The sequence below is a fragment of the Ascaphus truei genome (genome assembly GCF_040206685.1).
Source record: "Ascaphus truei isolate aAscTru1 chromosome 12 unlocalized genomic scaffold, aAscTru1.hap1 SUPER_12_unloc_2, whole genome shotgun sequence".
Lineage (NCBI taxonomy): Eukaryota > Metazoa > Chordata > Amphibia > Anura > Ascaphidae > Ascaphus > Ascaphus truei.
The window spans coordinates 449250-467745 of record NW_027453838.1 but is presented as its reverse complement, the minus strand read 5'-3'; the positions used below and the strand labels follow the sequence as shown (position 1 = coordinate 467745).

The following is an 18496-nucleotide window of genomic DNA, read 5'->3' as shown; positions in this document are numbered from 1 at the left end:
ATTGCCCACTCTGATAAAGCATAAAGCATAAAGCAAGTAAATCTGAAAGAAAAGGTGGTCGTACATGCAAAACTTCTTTCAGCACTCTTGGTTTCTACCACATACAAGATCCACTCGCCTATAGCAATAAGAGAATTTATTCAATTGAAGACTCTGGTGAAATAGCATGGGGTTGTGCTACAGTGAGGATTAACTCTTAAGAGGGATTTATACTTGTTTGGATTTAAAAACAAAATGTAGAAAGCTTTTGTTCCACCACCGCCATTCAGGTGCAAATTGTGTTTGAAAAAATATTTCAGGCTTGATTGAAAGGTAGAATGTGACTTTGCTAGGGTGAATTTTAACTCTTAATGAGGTTTTGTATTGAGTTTAGATTTGTTTATTAATCATTCTCAGGGGGTAGGTGGAGGAAATGTAATAACAACAGATTATGAGAGAGGTGAGAAGTGGTTTACATATGGTGAGCAAGATACGAATGTAAGAGGTGAATAGTTGGGTTAAGAAGGGGGGATAGGCTGACCCCTACTTAGTACAGATAGACAGGATGCTCATTAAAGATTGCCTTTTTAGGATATATACATCTGGAAATATATGTATCCTCTAGACCCAAATAATGGGTAGCATTGGCTCCACTGGTGTATTTTGGTTTGAAAAAAGGAAGAATTTGCTTGGACAGCTCTCATTTTTTTATTTTTTTAAATCATACATCATCAATTACCAATATCTTCTTGCCCACATTGAGACACCTATTGAATTTGACTGCTTTACATGCGCTCCAATGTAAGCCAAATAGCAAAATGCGGAAATGTTGTTTTTAATGTAAAAGATTACATTTTACAATTTACATCCATAGGCCTTTTATTTAACATTGTATACATTCAAACAATGCTATTGGTTGATGAAACAAAAAAAGGGTTTGCTTCAGGTGAGGCTTGAACTCACAACCTCGGCATAGCTTAGCATATACTGACATATAAGTACCGTGCGCTAACCGATTACGCCACTGGAGCATGTTCCTTTAATGATCCATCTTCTTCTTGCCCCAATTGCCCTCCAACTCTGCTCTTTTAATCTCTGACATCCAAGTTAGATCATTTTCCCATTACTCCTTTTAACCCCTTTTCTTTTTTTCTGCCTCAGATCTGTTTCATACTGTACATTGAATGTGGTTAACAAAAAGTATTTCTCGTCATTTTTCAAAAACCCAATAGAAGCAACATTTTACAAAGATAATGTTGTTTAAACAATGTGTACAAACAAGTCATGTATTTCTCTTTATGAAAATGTTCTCATGGTTATTTAGTTCATATTGGTCATCATTCATTAGTGAGTGTTACCCAGATCCGCTCAAGAGCCATCTGTGTGACTGTATTCAGTACTACCAGCTATGTAGTCATGGCCGAGTGGTTAAGGCGATGGACTAGAAATCCTTTGGGGTTTCCCCGCGCAGGTTCAAATCCTGCTGACTACGTTGACTTTTTCAGTGGTAACGTGTTATTAAAAACTTCACTGCACTTTGCATTTTGTTTGTATCTGCTTGGCAAAGCAATCTTTACTTACTGGAATATGTGGCACACTAAAGAAGAAAACACTCTGAATTCTTCAAACATTTTCCAAGTTATACATTTTAGGGTGCTGCTGGCTGTAAAACATTTAATAAAGAACTCCATTTCAATAAATGCATTGTCTTCTATTGATAAGTATCTCTATGCTGCAACATAGTGCTAAGAGGTCATTTGTGTGCAATACTTTGCACAACATAAAATAGAGGAGAAACGGCTTACCCTTACAGAAATAACTTAAGGTGACAAAGGATAATGAGCACTTTAGTGTGAGAGTGAGGGAATTCTTCCACTTTATAATTACAGATAATATTTGAATTCTTCTTAAGGACTGTGCTAAGTACTGCATGTATTGAGATGTGTACATTCTTTACAGTCTGCCAAAACTATATTGTTTAAATATAATGGGAATAATCAATGTTATAGTTCAACTGCTTATTACACTTCAGCACAAATAGCTTTTTGTTATGAAAAAGCATTTGTAATGTTTTATTGTTATCATTCACAAAAGATAAGCAGGACTTTCTAAACCTGTTGAAGAAATAAACAACTTAGCTTGAATTTTACTGAAAAATGGTCATTATTGTACTGTAATAATTGTACTGTAACTTCCTGAAGTTTACAGAAAATTAAGAAATTAATCAAATGTAAACTTTATGGAATAATTTGTGAAACAGAATGATTCGCATTAAGAACAAATGTACTTTGTACTTTGATATTAAATTCAGAGACAGAACATTTTATATTAAAATCAGATTTATTTTTTGGGGGGGTTCAATATGATCTTTTAGGGGTTCTGTATGTTTTTGTCTTGCAGATTAACAATATTGAATACCTAATTCTTGGACATGTTTATTTTGTTGATACTTTTGCCATAGTCTGCATATTGATAGTTCCCTCTAGATACCCAAGAGATCAATGTTGGTATCCCTCCAACCTTTGTATGTCAAAATTGATCAAAAGCAGAAAAAAACAAGATAAATGCTGCACACCAAAAACTGAAAACTCTAACTGATACTTGTTGTTACTGGTGCTCTTGATCCAGGGGAGTCCCTGTGAATGACAGACTCCAAAGTCAGCAAAAAAAAAAACAGAGGGTTCGGGGCTCTACGGATTTAAAGAATTTATTATATCAAATACACAATGTTTCAACCATCAAAAAGTGGTCTTTCTCAAGTGAGAAAGACCACTTTTTGATGGTTGAAACATTGTGTATTTGATATAATAAATTCTTTAAATCCGTAGAGCCCTGAACCCTCTGTTTAAAATTGATCAAAAGACATGATTTTTTGAGTGAGTTGCAAAGTTCAAATGTGTTGGAATATTTTAATCTATGCTTAAGGCATTTAAAATATCTTTAATATTAACATCAAGCCTTGTTCCTTCATATTTACTTTAACTGTGTTACTCAAATCTTCATTGTGGTTTTAGCATGTTTTCCTTTAGCTTGCTATGTAATTGGCAAAAAAAAGAAGATTCTTTATTCCTCTTCTATGTTGTCATTTATGATTGCCCACTCTGATAAAGCATAAAGCATAAAGCAAGTAAATCTGAAAGAAAAGGTGGTCGTACATGCAAAACTTCTTTCAGCACTCTTGGTTTCTATCACATACAAGATCCACTCGCCTATAGCAATAAGAGAATTTATTCAATTGAAGACTCTGGTGAAATAGCATGGGGTTGTGCTACAGTGAGGATTAACTCTTAAGAGGGATTTATACTTGTTTGGATTTAAAAACAAAACGTAGAAAGCTTTTGTTCCACCACCGCCATTCAGGTGCAAATTGTGTTTGAAAAAATATTTCAGGCTTGATTGAAAGGTAGAATGTGACTTTGCTAGGGTGAATTTTAACTCTTAATGAGGTTTTGTATTGAGTTTAGATTTGTTTATTAATCATTCTCAGGGGGTAGGTGGAGGAAATGTAATAACAACAGATTATGAGAGAGGTGAGAAGTGGTTTACATATGGTGAGCAAGATACGAATGTGAGAGGTGAATAGTTGGGTTAAGAAGGGGGGATAGGCTGACCCCTACTTAGTACAGATAGACAGGATGCTCATTAAAGATTGCCTTTTAGGATATATACATCTGGAAATATATGTTTCCTCTAGACCCAAATAATGGGTAGCATTGGCTCCACTGGTGTATTTTGGTTTGAAAAAAGGAACAATTTGCTTGGACAGCTCTCATTTTTTTATTTTTTTAAATCATACATCATCAATTACCAATATCTTCTTGCCCACATTGAGACACCTATTGAATTTGACTGCTTTACATGCGCTCCAATGTAAGCCAAATAGCAAAATGCGGAAATGTTGTTTTTAATGTAAAAGATTACATTTTACAATTTACATCCATAGGCCTTTTACTTAACATTGTATACATTCAAACAATGCTATTGGTTGATGAAACAAAAAAAGGGTTTGCTTCAGGTGAGGCTTGAACTCACAACCTCGGCATAGCTTAGCATATACTGACATATAAGTACCGTGCGCTATCCGATTACGCCACTGGAGCATGTTCCTGTAATGATCTATCTTCTTCTTGCCCCAATTGCCCTCCAACTCTGCTCTTTTAATCTCTGACATCCAAGTTAGATCATTTTCCCATTACTCCTTTTAACCCCTTTTCTTTTTTTCTGCCTCAGATCTGTTTCATACTGTACATTGAATGTGGTTAACAAAAAGTATTTCTCGTCATTTTTCAAAAACCCAATAGAAGCAACATTTTACAAAGATAATGTTGTTTAAACAATGTGTACAAACAAGTCATGTATTTCTCTTTATGAAAATGTTCTCATGGTTATTTAGTTCATATTGGTCATCATTCATTAGTGAGTGTTACCCAGATCCGCTCAAGAGGCATCTGTGTGACTGTATTCAGTACTACCAGCTATGTAGTCATGGCCGAGTGGTTAAGGCGATGGACTAGAAATCCTTTGGGGTTTCCCCGCGCAGGTTCAAATCCTGCTGACTACGTTGACTTTTTCAGTGGTAACGTGTTATTAAAAACTTCACTGCACTTTGCATTTTGTTTGTATCTGCTTGGCAAAGCAATCTTTACTTACTGGAATATGTGGCACACTAAAGAAGAAAACACTCTGAATTCTTCAAACATTTTCCAAGTTATACATTTTAGGGTGCTGCTGGCTGTAAAACATTTAATAAAGAACTCCATTTCAATAAATGCATTGTCTTCTATTGATAAGTATCTCTATGCTGCAACATAGTGCTAAGAGGTCATTTGTGTGCAATACTTTGCACAACATAAAATAGAGGAGAAACGGCTTACCCTTACAGAAATAACTTAAGGTGACAAAGGATAATGAGCACTTTAGTGTGAGAGTGAGGGAATTCTTCCACTTTATAATTACAGATAATATTTGAATTCTTCTTAAGGACTGTGCTAAGTACTGCATGTATTGAGATGTGTACATTCTTTACAGTCTGCCAAAACTATATTGTTTAAATATAATGGGAATAATCAATGTTATAGTTCAACTGCTAATTACACTTCAGCACAAATAGCTTTTTGTTATGAAAAAGCATTTGTAATGTTTTATTGTTATCATTCACAAAAGATAAGCAGGGCTTTCTAAACCTGTTGAAGAAATAAACAACTTAGCTTGAATTTTACTGAAAAATGGTCATTATTGTACTGTAATAATTGTACTGTAACTTCCTGAAGTTTACAGAAAATTAAGAAATTAATCAAATGTAAACTTTATGGAATAATTTGTGAAACAGAATGATTCGCATTAAGAACAAATGTACTTTGTACTTTGATATTAAATTCAGAGACAGAACATTTTATATTAAAATCAGATTTATTTTTTGGGGGGGTTCAATATGATCTTTTAGGGGTTCTGTATGTTTTTGTCTTGCAGATTAACAATATTGAATACCTAATTCTTGGACATGTTTATTTTGTTGATACTTTTGCCATAGTCTGCATATTGATAGTTCCCTCTAGATACCCAAGAGATCAATGTTGGTATCCCTCCAACCTTTGTATGTCAAAATTGATCAAAAGCAGAAAAAAACAAGATAAATGCTGCACACCAAAAACTGAAAACTCTAACTGATACTTGTTGTTACTGGTGCTCTTGATCCAGGGGAGTCCCTGTGAATGACAGACTCCAAAGTCAGCAAAAAAAAAAACAGAGGGTTCGGGGCTCTACGGATTTAAAGAATTTATTATATCAAATACACAATGTTTCAACCATCAAAAAGTGGTCTTTCTCAAGTGAGAAAGACCACTTTTTGATGGTTGAAACATTGTGTATTTGATATAATAAATTCTTTAAATCCGTAGAGCCCTGAACCCTCTGTTTAAAATTGATCAAAAGACATGATTTTTTGAGTGAGTTGCAAAGTTCAAATGTGTTGGAATATTTTATTCTATGCTTAAGGCATTTAAAATATCTTTAATATTAACATCAAGCCTTGTTCCTTCATATTTACTTTAACTGTGTTACTCAAATCTTCATTGTGGTTTTAGCATGTTTTCCTTTAGCTTGCTATGTAATTGGCAAAAAAAAGAAGATTCTTTATTCCTCTTCTATGTTGTCATTTATGATTGCCCACTCTGATAAAGCATAAAGCATAAAGCAAGTAAATCTGAAAGAAAAGGTGGTCGTACATGCAAAACTTCTTTCAGCACTCTTGGTTTCTATCACATACAAGATCCACTCGCCTATAGCAATAAGAGAATTTATTCAATTGAAGACTCTGGTGAAATAGCATGGGGTTGTGCTACAGTGAGGATTAACTCTTAAGAGGGATTTATACTTGTTTGGATTTAAAAACAAAACGTAGAAAGCTTTTGTTCCACCACCGCCATTCAGGTGCAAATTGTGTTTGAAAAAATATTTCAGGCTTGATTGAAAGGTAGAATGTGACTTTGCTAGGGTGAATTTTAACTCTTAATGAGGTTTTGTATTGAGTTTAGATTTGTTTATTAATCATTCTCAGGGGGTAGGTGGAGGAAATGTAATAACAACAGATTATGAGAGAGGTGAGAAGTGGTTTACATATGGTGAGCAAGATACGAATGTGAGAGGTGAATAGTTGGGTTAAGAAGGGGGGATAGGCTGACCCCTACTTAGTACAGATAGACAGGATGCTCATTAAAGATTGCCTTTTTAGGATATATACATCTGGAAATATATGTATCCTCTAGACCCAAATAATGGGTAGCATTGGCTCCACTGTTGTATTTTGGTTTGAAAAAAGGAACAATTTGCTTGGACAGCTCTCATTTTTTTATTTTTTTAAATCATACATCATCAATTACCAATATCTTCTTGCCCACATTGAGACACCTATTGAATTTGACTGCTTTACATGCGCTCCAATGTAAGCCAAATAGCAAAATGCGGAAATGTTGTTTTTAATGTAAAAGATTACATTTTACAATTTACATCCATAGGCCTTTTACTTAACATTGTATACATTCAAACAATGCTATTGGTTGATGAAACAAAGAAAGGGTTTGCTTCAGGTGAAGCTTGAACTCACATCTCGGCATAGCTTAGCATATACTGACATATAAGTACCGTGTGCTATCCGATTACGCCACTGGAGCATGTTCCTGTGATGATCTATCTTCTTCTTGCCCCAATTGCCCTCCAACTCTGCTCTTTTAATCTCTGACATCCAAGTTAGATCATTTTCCCATTACTCCTTTTAACCCCTTTTCTTTTTTTCTGCCTCAGATCTGTTTCATACTGTACATTGAATGTGGTTAACAAAAAGTATTTCTCGTCATTTTTCAAAAACCCAATAGAAGCAACATTTTACAAAGATAATGTTGTTTAAACAATGTGTACAAACAAGTCATGTATTTCTCTTTATGAAAATGTTCTCATGGTTATTTAGTTCATATTGGTCATCATTCATTAGTGAGTGTTACCCAGATCCGCTCAAGAGCCATCTGTGTGACTGTATTCAGTACTATCAGCTATGTAGTCATGGCCGAGTGGTTAAGGCGATGGACTAGAAATCCATTGTGGTTTCCCCGCGCAGGTTCAAATCCTGCCGACTACGTTGACTTTTTCAGTGGTAACGTGTTATTAAAAACTTCACTGCACTTTGCATTTTGTTTGTATCTGCTTGGCAAAGCAATCTTTACTTACTGGAATAAGTGGCACACTAAAGAAGAAAACACTCTGAATTCTTCAAACATTTTCCAAGTTATACATTTTAGGGTGCTGCTGGCTGTAAAACATTTAATAAAGAACTCCATTTCAATAAATGCATTGTCTTCTATTGATAAGTATCTCTATGCTGCAACATAGTGCTAAGAGGTCATTTGTGTGCAATACTTTGCACAACATAAAATAGAGGAGAAATGGCTTACCCCTACAGAAATAACTTAAGGTGACAAAGGATAATGAGCACTTTAGTGTGAGAGTGAGGTAATTCTTCCACTTTATAATTACAGATAATATTTGAATTCTTCTTAAGGACTGTGCTAAGTACTGCATGTATTGAGATGTGTACATTCTTTACAGTCTGCCAAAACTATATTGTTTAAATATAATGGGAATAATCAATGTTATAGTTCAACTGCTTATCACACTTCAGCACAAATAGCTTTTTGTTATGAAAAAGCATTTGTAATGTTTTATTGTTATCATTCACAAAAGATAAGCAGGGCTTTCTAAACCTGTTGAAGAAATAAACAACTTAGCTTGAATTTTACTGAAAAATGGTCATTAATATACTCTAATAATTGTACTGTAACTTCCTGAAGTTTACAGAAAAGTAAGAAATTAATCAAATGTAAACTTTATGGAATCTTTTGTGAAACAGAATGATTTGCATTAAGATCAAATGTACTTTGTACTTTGATATTAAATTCAGAGACAGAACATTTTATATTAAAATCAGATTTAATTTTTTGGGGGGTTCAATATGATCTTTTAGGGGTTCTGTATGTTTTGTCTTGCAGATTAACAATATTGAATACCTAATTCTTGGACATGTTTATTTTGTTGATACTTTTGCCATAGTCTGCATATTGATAGTTCCCTCTAGATACCCAAGAGATCAATGTTGGTATCCCTCCAACCTTTGTATGTCAAAATTGATCAAAAGCAGAAAAAAACAAGATAAATGCTGCACACCAAAAACTGAAAACTCTAACTGATACTTGTTGTTACTGGTGCTCTTGATCCAGGGAGTCCCTGTGAATGACAGACTCCAAAGTCAGCAAAAAAAACAGAGGGTTCAGGGCTCTACGGATTTAAAGAATTTATTAAATCAAATACACAACGGTTCAACCATCAAAAAGTGGTCTTTCTCACTTGAGAAAGACCACTTTTTGAAGGTTGAAACGTTGTGTATTTGATATAATAAATTCTTTAAATCCGTAGAGCCCTGAACCCTCTGTTTAAAATTGATCAAAAGACATGATTTTTTGAGTGAGTTGCAAAGTTCAAATGTGTTGGAATATTTTATTCTATGCTTAAGGCATTTAAAATATCTTTAATATTAACATCAAGCCTTGTTCCTTCATATTTACTTTAACTGTGTTACTCAAATCTTCAATGTGGTTTTAGCATGTTTTCCTTTAGCTTGCTATGTAATTGGCAAAAAAAGAAGATTCTTTATTCCTCTTCTATGTTGTCATTTATGATTGCCCACTCTGATAAAGCATAAAGCATAAAGCAAGTAAAACTGAAAGAAAAGGTGGTCGTACATGCAAAACTTCTTTCAACACTCTTGGTTTCTACCACATACAAGATCCACTCGCCTATAGCAATAAGAGAATTTATTCAATTGAAGACTCTGGTGAAATAGCATGGGGTTGTGCTACAGTGAGGATTAACTCTTAAGAGGGATTTATACTTGTTTGGATTTAAAAACAAAACGTAGAAAGCTTTTGTTCCACCACCGCCATTCAGGTGCAAATTGTGTTTGAAAAAATATTTCAGGCTTGATTGAAAGGTAGAATGTGGCTTTGCTAGGGTGAATTTTAACTCTTAATTGGGTTTTGTATTGAGTTTAGATTTGTTTATTAATCATTCTCAGGAGGTAGGTGGAGGAAATGTAATAACAACAGATTATGAGAGAGGTGAGAAGTGGTTTACATATGGTGAGCAAGATACGAATGTGAGAGGTGAATAGTAGGGTTAAGAAGGGGGGATAGGCTGACCCTTTCTTAGTACAGATAGACAGGATGCTCATTAAAGATTGCCTTTTTAGGATACAGGAATCTGGAAATATATGTATCCTCTTGACCCAAATAATGAGTAGCATTGGCTCCACTGGTGTATTTTGGTTTGAAAAAAGGAAGAATGTGCTTGGACAGCTCTCATTTTTTTATTTTTTTAAATCATACATCATCAATTACCAATATCTTCTTGCCCACATTGAGACACCTATTGAATTTGACTGCTTTACATGCGCTCCAATGTAAGCCAAATAGGAAAATGAGGAAATGTTGTTTTTAATGTAAAAGATTACATTTTACAATTTACATCCATAGGCCTTTTATTTAACATTGTATACATTCAAACAATGCTATTGGTTGATGAAACAAAAAAAGGGTTTGCTTCAGGTGAGGATTGAACTCACAACCTCGGCATAGCTTAGCATATACTGACATATAAGTGCCATGCGCTAACCTATTACACCATTGGAGCATGTTCCTGTAATGATCCATGTTAATCTTGCCCCAATTGCCCTCCAACTCTGCTCTTTTAATCTCTGACATCCAAGTTAGATCATTTTCCCATTACTCCTTTTAACCCCTTTTCTTTTTTTTCTGCCTCAGATCTGTTTCATACTGTACATTGAATGTGGTTAACAAAAAGTATTTCTCGTCATTGTTCAAAAACCCAATAGAAGCAACATTTTACAAAGATAATGTTGTTTAAACAATGTGTACAAACAAGTCATGTATTTCTTTTTATGAAAATGTTCTCATGGTTATTTAGTTCATATTGGTCATCATTCATTAGTGAGTGTTACCCATATCCGCTCAAGAGCCATCTGTGTGACTGTATTCAGTACTACCAGCTATGTAGTCATGGCTGAGTGGACTTGAAATCCATTGGGGTTTCCCCGCGCAGGTTCAAATCCTGCTGACTACGTTGACTTTTTCAGTGTTAACGTGTTATTAAAAACTTCACTGCACTTTGCATTTTGTTTGTATCTGCTTGGCAAAGCAATCTTTACTTACTGGAATATGTGGCACACTAAAGAAGAAAACACTCTGAATTCATCAAACATTTTACAAGTTATACATTTTAGGGTGCTGCTGGCTGTAAAACATTTAATAAAGAACTCCATTTCAATAAATGCATTGTCTTCTATTGATAAGTATCTCTATGCTGCAACATAGTGCTAAGAGGTCATTTGTGTGCAATACTTTGCACAACATAAAATAGAGGAGAAACGGCTTACCCCTACAGAAATAACTTAAGGTGACAAAGGATAATGAGCACTTTAGTGTGAGAGTGAGGGAATTCTTCCACTTTATAATTACAGATAATATTTGAATTCTTCTTAAGGACTGTGCTAAGTTCTGCATGTATTGAGATGTGTACATTCTTTACATTCTGCCAAAACTATATTGTTTAAATTTAATGGGAATAATCAATGTTATAGTTCAACTGCTTATCACACTTCAGCACACATAGCTTTTTGTTATGAAAAAGCATTTGTAATGTTATATTGTTATCATTCACAAAAGATAAGCAGGGCTTTCTAAACCTGTTGAAGAAATAAACAACTTAGCTTGAATTTTACTGAACAATGGTCATTAATATACTGTAATAATTGTACTGTAACTTCCTGAAGTTTACAGAAAATTAAGAAATTAATCAAATGTAAACTTTATGGAATCTTTTGTGAAACAGAATGATTCGCATTAAGAACAAATGTACTTTGTACTTTGATATTAAATTCAGAGACTGAACATTTTATATTAAAATCAGATTTAATTTTTTGGGGGGTTCAATATGATCTTTTAGGGTTCTGTATGTTTTTGTCTTGCAGATTAACAAAATTGAATACCTAATTCTTGGACATGTTTATTTTGTTGATACTTTTGCCATAGTCTGCATATTGATAGTTCCCTCTAGATACCCAAGAGATCAATGTTGGTATCCCTCCAACCTTTGTATGTCAAAATTGATCAAAAGCAGAAAAAAACAAGATAAATGCTGCACACCAAAAACTGAAAACTCTAACTGATACTTGTTGTTACTGGTGCTCTTGATCCAGGGAGTCCCTGTGAATGACAGACTCCAAAGTCAGCAAAAAAAACAGAGGGTTCAGGGCTCTACGGATTTAAAGAATTTATTAAATCAAATACACAACGGTTCAACCATCAAAAAGTGGTCTTTCTCACTTGAGAAAGACCACTTTTTGATGGTTGAAACGTTGTGTATTTGATATAATAAATTCTTTAAATCCGTAGAGCCCTGAACCCTCTGTTTAAAATTGATCAAAAGACATGATTTTTTGAGTGAGTTGCAAAGTTCAAATGTGTTGGAATATTTTATTCTATGCTTAAGGCATTTAAAATATCTTTAATATTAACATCAAGCCTTGTTCCTTCATATTTACTTTAACTGTGTTACTCAAATCTTCAATGTGGTTTTAGCATGTTTTCCTTTAGCTTGCTATGTAATTGGCAAAAAAAAGAATATTCTTTATTCCTCTTTTATGTTGTCATTTATGATTGCCCACTCTGATAAAGCATAAAGCATAAAGCAAGTAAAACTGAAAGAAAAGGTGGTCGTACATGCAAAACTTCTTTCAGCACTCTTGGTTTCTACCACATACAAGATCCACTCGCCTATAGCAATAAGAGAATTTATTCAATTGAAGACTCTGGTGAAATAGCATGGGGTTGTGCTACAGTGAGGATTAACTCTTAAGAGGGATTTATACTTGTTTGGATTTAAAAACAAAACGTAGAAAGCTTTTGTTCCACCACCGCCATTCAGGTGCAAATTGTGTTTGAAAAAATATTTCAGGCTTGATTTAAAGGTAGAATGTGACTTTGCTAGGGTGAATTTTAACTCTTAATGAGGTTTTGTATTGAGTTTAGATTTGTTTATTAATCATTCTCAGGGGGTAGGTGGAGGAAATGTAATAACAACAGATTATGAGAGAGGTGAGAAGTGGTTTACATATGGTGAGCAAGATACGAATGTGAGAGGTGAATAGTTGGGTTATGTAGGGGGGATAGGCTGACCCCTACTTAGTACAGATAGACAGGATGCTCATTAAAGATTGCCTTTTTAGGATATATACATCTGGAAATATATGTATCCTCTAGACCCAAATAATGGGTAGCATTGGCTCCACTGGTGTATTTTGGTTTGAAAAAAGGAAGAATTTGCTTGGACAGCTCTCATTTTTTTATTTTTTTAAATCATACATCATCAATTACCAATATCTTCTTGCCCACATTGAGACACCTATTGAATTTGATTGCTTTACATGCGCTCCAATGTAAGCCAAATAGCAAAATGTGGAAATGTTGTTTTTAATGTAAAAGATTACATTTTACAATTTACATCCATAGGCCTTTTATTTAATATTGTATACATTCAAACAATGCTATTGGTTGATGAAACAAAAAAAGGGTTTGCTTCAGGTGAGGCTTGAACTCACAACCTCGGCATAGTTTAGCATATACTGACATATAAGTACTGTGCGCTAACCGATTACGCCACTGGAGCATGTTCCTGTAATGATCCATCTGCTTCTTGCACCAATTGCCCTCCAACTCTGCTCTTTTAATCTCTGACATCCAAGTTAGATAATTTTCCCATTACTCCTTTTAACCCCTTTTCTTTTTTTCTGCCTCAGATCTGTTTCATACTGTACATTGAATGTGGTTAACAAAAAGTATTTCTCGTCATTTTTCAAAAACCCAATAGAAGCAACATTTTACAAAGATAATGTTGTTTAAACAATGTGTACAAACAAGTCATGTATTTCTCTTTATGAAAATGTTCTCATGGTTATTTAGTTCATATTGGTCATCATTCATTAGTGAGTGTTACCCAGATCCGCTCAAGAGCCATCTGTGTGACTGTATTCAGTACTACCAGCTATGTAGTCATGGCCGAGTGGTTAAGGCGATGGACTTGAAATCCATTGGGGTTTCCCCGCGCAGGTTCAAATCCTGCTGACTACGTTGACTTTTTCAGTGTTAACGTGTTATTAAAAACTTCACTGCACTTTGCATTTTGTTTGTATCTGCTTGGCAAAGCAATCTTTACTTACTGGAATATGTGGCACACTAAAGAAGAAAACACTCTGAATTCATCAAACATTTTACAAGTTATACATTTTAGGGTGCTGCTGGCTGTAAAACATTTAATAAAGAACTCCATTTCAATAAATGCATTGTCTTCTATTGATAAGTATCTCTATGCTGCAACATAGTGCTAAGAGGTCATTTGTGTGCAATACTTTGCACAACATAAAATAGAGGAGAAACGGCTTACCCCTACAGAAATAACTTAAGGTGACAAAGGATAATGAGCACTTTAGTGTGAGAGTGAGGGAATTCTTCCACTTTATAATTACAGATAATATTTGAATTCTTCTTAAGGACTGTGCTAAGTACTGCATGTATTGAGATGTGTACATTCTTTACATTCTGCCAAAACTATATTGTTTAAATTTAATGGGAATAATCAATGTTATAGTTCAACTGCTTATCACACTTCAGCACACATAGCTTTTTGTTATGAAAAAGCATTTGTAATGTTATATTGTTATCATTCACAAAAGATAAGCAGGGCTTTCTAAACCTGTTGAAGAAATAAACAACTTAGCTTGAATTTTACTGAACAATGGTCATTAATATACTGTAATAATTGTACTGTAACTTCCTGAAGTTTACAGAAAATTAAGAAATTAATCAAATGTAAACTTTATGGAATCTTTTGTGAAACAGAATGATTCGCATTAAGAACAAATGTACTTTGTACTTTGATATTAAATTCAGAGACTGAACATTTTATATTAAAATCAGATTTAATTTTTTGGGGGGTTCAATATGATCTTTTAGGGTTCTGTATGTTTTTGTCTTGCAGATTAACAAAATTGAATACCTAATTCTTGGACATGTTTATTTTGTTGATACTTTTGCCATAGTCTGCATATTGATAGTTCCCTCTAGATACCCAAGAGATCAATGTTGGTATCCCTCCAACCTTTGTATGTCAAAATTGATCAAAAGCAGAAAAAAACAAGATAAATGCTGCACACCAAAAACTGAAAACTCTAACTGATACTTGTTGTTACTGGTGCTCTTGATCCAGGGAGTCCCTGTGAATGACAGACTCCAAAGTCAGCAAAAAAAACAGAGGGTTCAGGGCTCTACGGATTTAAAGAATTTATTAAATCAAATACACAACGGTTCAACCATCAAAAAGTGGTCTTTCTCACTTGAGAAAGACCACTTTTTGATGGTTGAAACGTTGTGTATTTGATATAATAAATTCTTTAAATCCGTAGAGCCCTGAACCCTCTGTTTAAAATTGATCAAAAGACATGATTTTTTGAGTGAGTTGCAAAGTTCAAATGTGTTGGAATATTTTATTCTATGCTTAAGGCATTTAAAATATCTTTAATATTAACATCAAGCCTTGTTCCTTCATATTTACTTTAACTGTGTTACTCAAATCTTCAATGTGGTTTTAGCATGTTTTCCTTTAGCTTGCTATGTAATTGGCAAAAAAAAGAATATTCTTTATTCCTCTTTTATGTTGTCATTTATGATTGCCCACTCTGATAAAGCATAAAGCATAAAGCATAAAGCAAGTAAAACTGAAAGAAAAGGTGGTCGTACATGCAAAACTTCTTTCAGCACTCTTGGTTTCTACCACATACAAGATCCACTCGCCTATAGCAATAAGAGAATTTATTCAATTGAAGACTCTGGTGAAATAGCATGGGGTTGTGCTACAGTGAGGATTAACTCTTAAGAGGGATTTATACTTGTTTGGATTTAAAAACAAAACGTAGAAAGCTTTTGTTCCACCACCGCCATTCAGGTGCAAATTGTGTTTGAAAAAATATTTCAGGCTTGATTTAAAGGTAGAATGTGACTTTGCTAGGGTGAATTTTAACTCTTAATGAGGTTTTGTATTGAGTTTAGATTTGTTTATTAATCATTCTCAGGGGGTAGGTGGAGGAAATGTAATAACAACAGATTATGAGAGAGGTGAGAAGTGGTTTACATATGGTGAGCAAGATACGAATGTGAGAGGTGAATAGTTGGGTTATGTAGGGGGGATAGGCTGACCCCTACTTAGTACAGATAGACAGGATGCTCATTAAAGATTGCCTTTTTAGGATATATACATCTGGAAATATATGTATCCTCTAGACCCAAATAATGGGTAGCATTGGCTCCACTGGTGTATTTTGGTTTGAAAAAAGGAAGAATTTGCTTGGACAGCTCTCATTTTTTTATTTTTTTAAATCATACATCATCAATTACCAATATCTTCTTGCCCACATTGAGACACCTATTGAATTTGATTGCTTTACATGCGCTCCAATGTAAGCCAAATAGCAAAATGTGGAAATGTTGTTTTTAATGTAAAAGATTACATTTTACAATTTACATCCATAGGCCTTTTATTTAATATTGTATACATTCAAACAATGCTATTGGTTGATGAAACAAAAAAAGGGTTTGCTTCAGGTGAGGCTTGAACTCACAACCTCGGCATAGTTTAGCATATACTGACATATAAGTACTGTGCGCTAACCGATTACGCCACTGGAGCATGTTCCTGTAATGATCCATCTGCTTCTTGCACCAATTGCCCTCCAACTCTGCTCTTTTAATCTCTGACATCCAAGTTAGATAATTTTCCCATTACTCCTTTTAACCCCTTTTCTTTTTTTCTGCCTCAGATCTGTTTCATACTGTACATTGAATGTGGTTAACAAAAAGTATTTCTCGTCATTTTTCAAAAACCCAATAGAAGCAACATTTTACAAAGATAATGTTGTTTAAACAATGTGTACAAACAAGTCATGTATTTCTCTTTATGAAAATGTTCTCATGGTTATTTAGTTCATATTGGTCATCATTCATTAGTGAGTGTTACCCATATCCGCTCAAGAGCTATCTGTGTGACTGTATTCAGTACTACTGCTATGTAGTCATGGCCGAGTGGTTAAGGCGATGGACTTGAAATCCATTGGGGTTTCCCCGCGCAGGTTCAAATCCTGCTGACTACGTTGACTTTTTCAGTGGTAACGTGTTATTAAAAACTTCATTGCACTTTGCATTTTGTTTGTATCTGCTTGGCAAAGCAATCTTTACTTACATGGCACACTAAAGAAGAAAACACTCTGAATTCTTCAAACATTTTCCAAGTTATACATTTTAGGGTGCTGCTGGCTGTAAAATATTTAATAAAGAACTCCATTTCAATAAATGCATTGTCTTCTATTGATAAGTATCTCTATGCTGCAACATAGTGCTAAGAGGTCATTTGTGTGCAATACTTTGCACAACATAAAATAGAGGAGAAACGGCTTACCCCTACAGAAATAAATTAAGGTGACAAAGGATAATGAGCACTTTAGTGTGAGAGTGAGGGAATTCTTCCACTTTATAATTACAGATAATATTTGAATTCTTCTTAAGGACTGTGCTAAGTACTGCATGTATTGAGATGTGTACATTCTTTACAGTCTGCCAAAACTATATTGTTTAAATATAATGGGAATAATCAATGTTATAGTTCAACTGCTTATCACACTTCAGCACAAATAGCTTTTTGTTATGAAAAAGCATTTGTAATGTTTTATTGTTATCATTCACAAAAGATAAGCAGGGCTTTCTAAACCTGTTGAAGAAATAAACAACTTAGCTTGAATTTTACTGAAAAATGGTCATTATTGTACTGTAATAATTGTACTGTAACTTCCTGAAGTTTACAGAAAATTAAGAAATTAATCAAATGTAAACTTTATGGAATAATTTGTGAAACAGAATGATTCGCATTAAGAACAAATGTACTTTGTACTTTGATATTAAATTCAGAGACAGAACATTTTATATTAAAATCAGATTTATTTTTTTGGGGGGTTCAATATGATCTTTTAGGGGTTCTGTATGTTTTTGTCTTGCAGATTAACAATATTGAATACCTAATTCTTGGACATGTTTATTTTGTTGATACTTTTGCCATAGTCTGCATATTGATAGTTCCCTCTAGATACCCAAGAGATCAATGTTGGTATCCCTCCAACCTTTGTATGTCAAAATTGATCAAAAGCAGAAAAAAACAAGATAAATGCTGCACACCAAAAACTGAAAACTCTAACTGATACTTGTTGTTACTGGTGCTCTTGATCCAGGGGAGTCCCTGTGAATGACAGACTCCAAAGTCAGCAAAAAAAAAACAGAGGGTTCGGGGCTCTACGGATTTAAAGAATTTATTATATCAAATACACAATGTTTCAACCATCAAAAAGTGGTCTTTCTCAAGTGAGAAAGACCACTTTTTGATGGTTGAAACATTGTGTATTTGATATAATAAATTCTTTAAATCCGTAGAGCCCTGAACCCTCTGTTTAAAATTGATCAAAAGACATGATTTTTTGAGTGAGTTGCAAAGTTCAAATGTGTTGGAATATTTTATTCTATGCTTAAGGCATTTAAAATATCTTTAATATTAACATCAAGCCTTGTTCCTTCATATTTACTTTAACTGTGTAACTGTGTTACTCAAATCTTCAATGTGGTTTTAGCATGTTTTCCTTTAGCTTGCTATGTAATTGGCAAAAAAAAGAAGATTCTTTATTCCTCTTCTATGTTGTCATTTATGATTGCCCACTCTGATAAAGCATAAAGCATACGGCAAGTAAATCTGAAAGAAAAGGTGGTCGTACATGCAAAACTTCTTTCAGCACTCTTGGTTTCTATCA

General features: G+C 34.1%; 6 non-coding genes across 6 annotated transcripts; 4 read left to right on the top strand and 2 right to left on the bottom strand.

Annotated features, from left to right (window-relative positions):
- Positions 1-917: 917 nt before the first annotated feature.
- On the bottom strand, positions 918-1010 carry TRNAI-UAU (transfer RNA isoleucine (anticodon UAU)). The gene is given in 2 exon segments: positions 918-953; positions 973-1010. It is a non-coding gene; the product is annotated as a tRNA-Ile (tRNA).
- Positions 1011-1389: 379 nt separating this feature from the next.
- Positions 1390-1471, top strand: TRNAS-AGA (transfer RNA serine (anticodon AGA)). Its single transcript has one exon. It is a non-coding gene; the product is annotated as a tRNA-Ser (tRNA).
- A 2515-nt stretch (positions 1472-3986) lies between these two features.
- TRNAI-UAU (transfer RNA isoleucine (anticodon UAU)) lies at positions 3987-4079 on the bottom strand. The gene is given in 2 exon segments: positions 3987-4022; positions 4042-4079. It is a non-coding gene; the product is annotated as a tRNA-Ile (tRNA).
- Positions 4080-4458: 379 nt separating this feature from the next.
- On the top strand, positions 4459-4540 carry TRNAS-AGA (transfer RNA serine (anticodon AGA)). The gene has a single exon. It is a non-coding gene; the product is annotated as a tRNA-Ser (tRNA).
- A 9105-nt stretch (positions 4541-13645) lies between these two features.
- Positions 13646-13727, top strand: TRNAS-UGA (transfer RNA serine (anticodon UGA)). The gene has a single exon. It is a non-coding gene; the product is annotated as a tRNA-Ser (tRNA).
- Positions 13728-16716: 2989 nt separating this feature from the next.
- Positions 16717-16798, top strand: TRNAS-UGA (transfer RNA serine (anticodon UGA)). The gene has a single exon. It is a non-coding gene; the product is annotated as a tRNA-Ser (tRNA).
- Positions 16799-18496: the final 1698 nt, after the last annotated feature.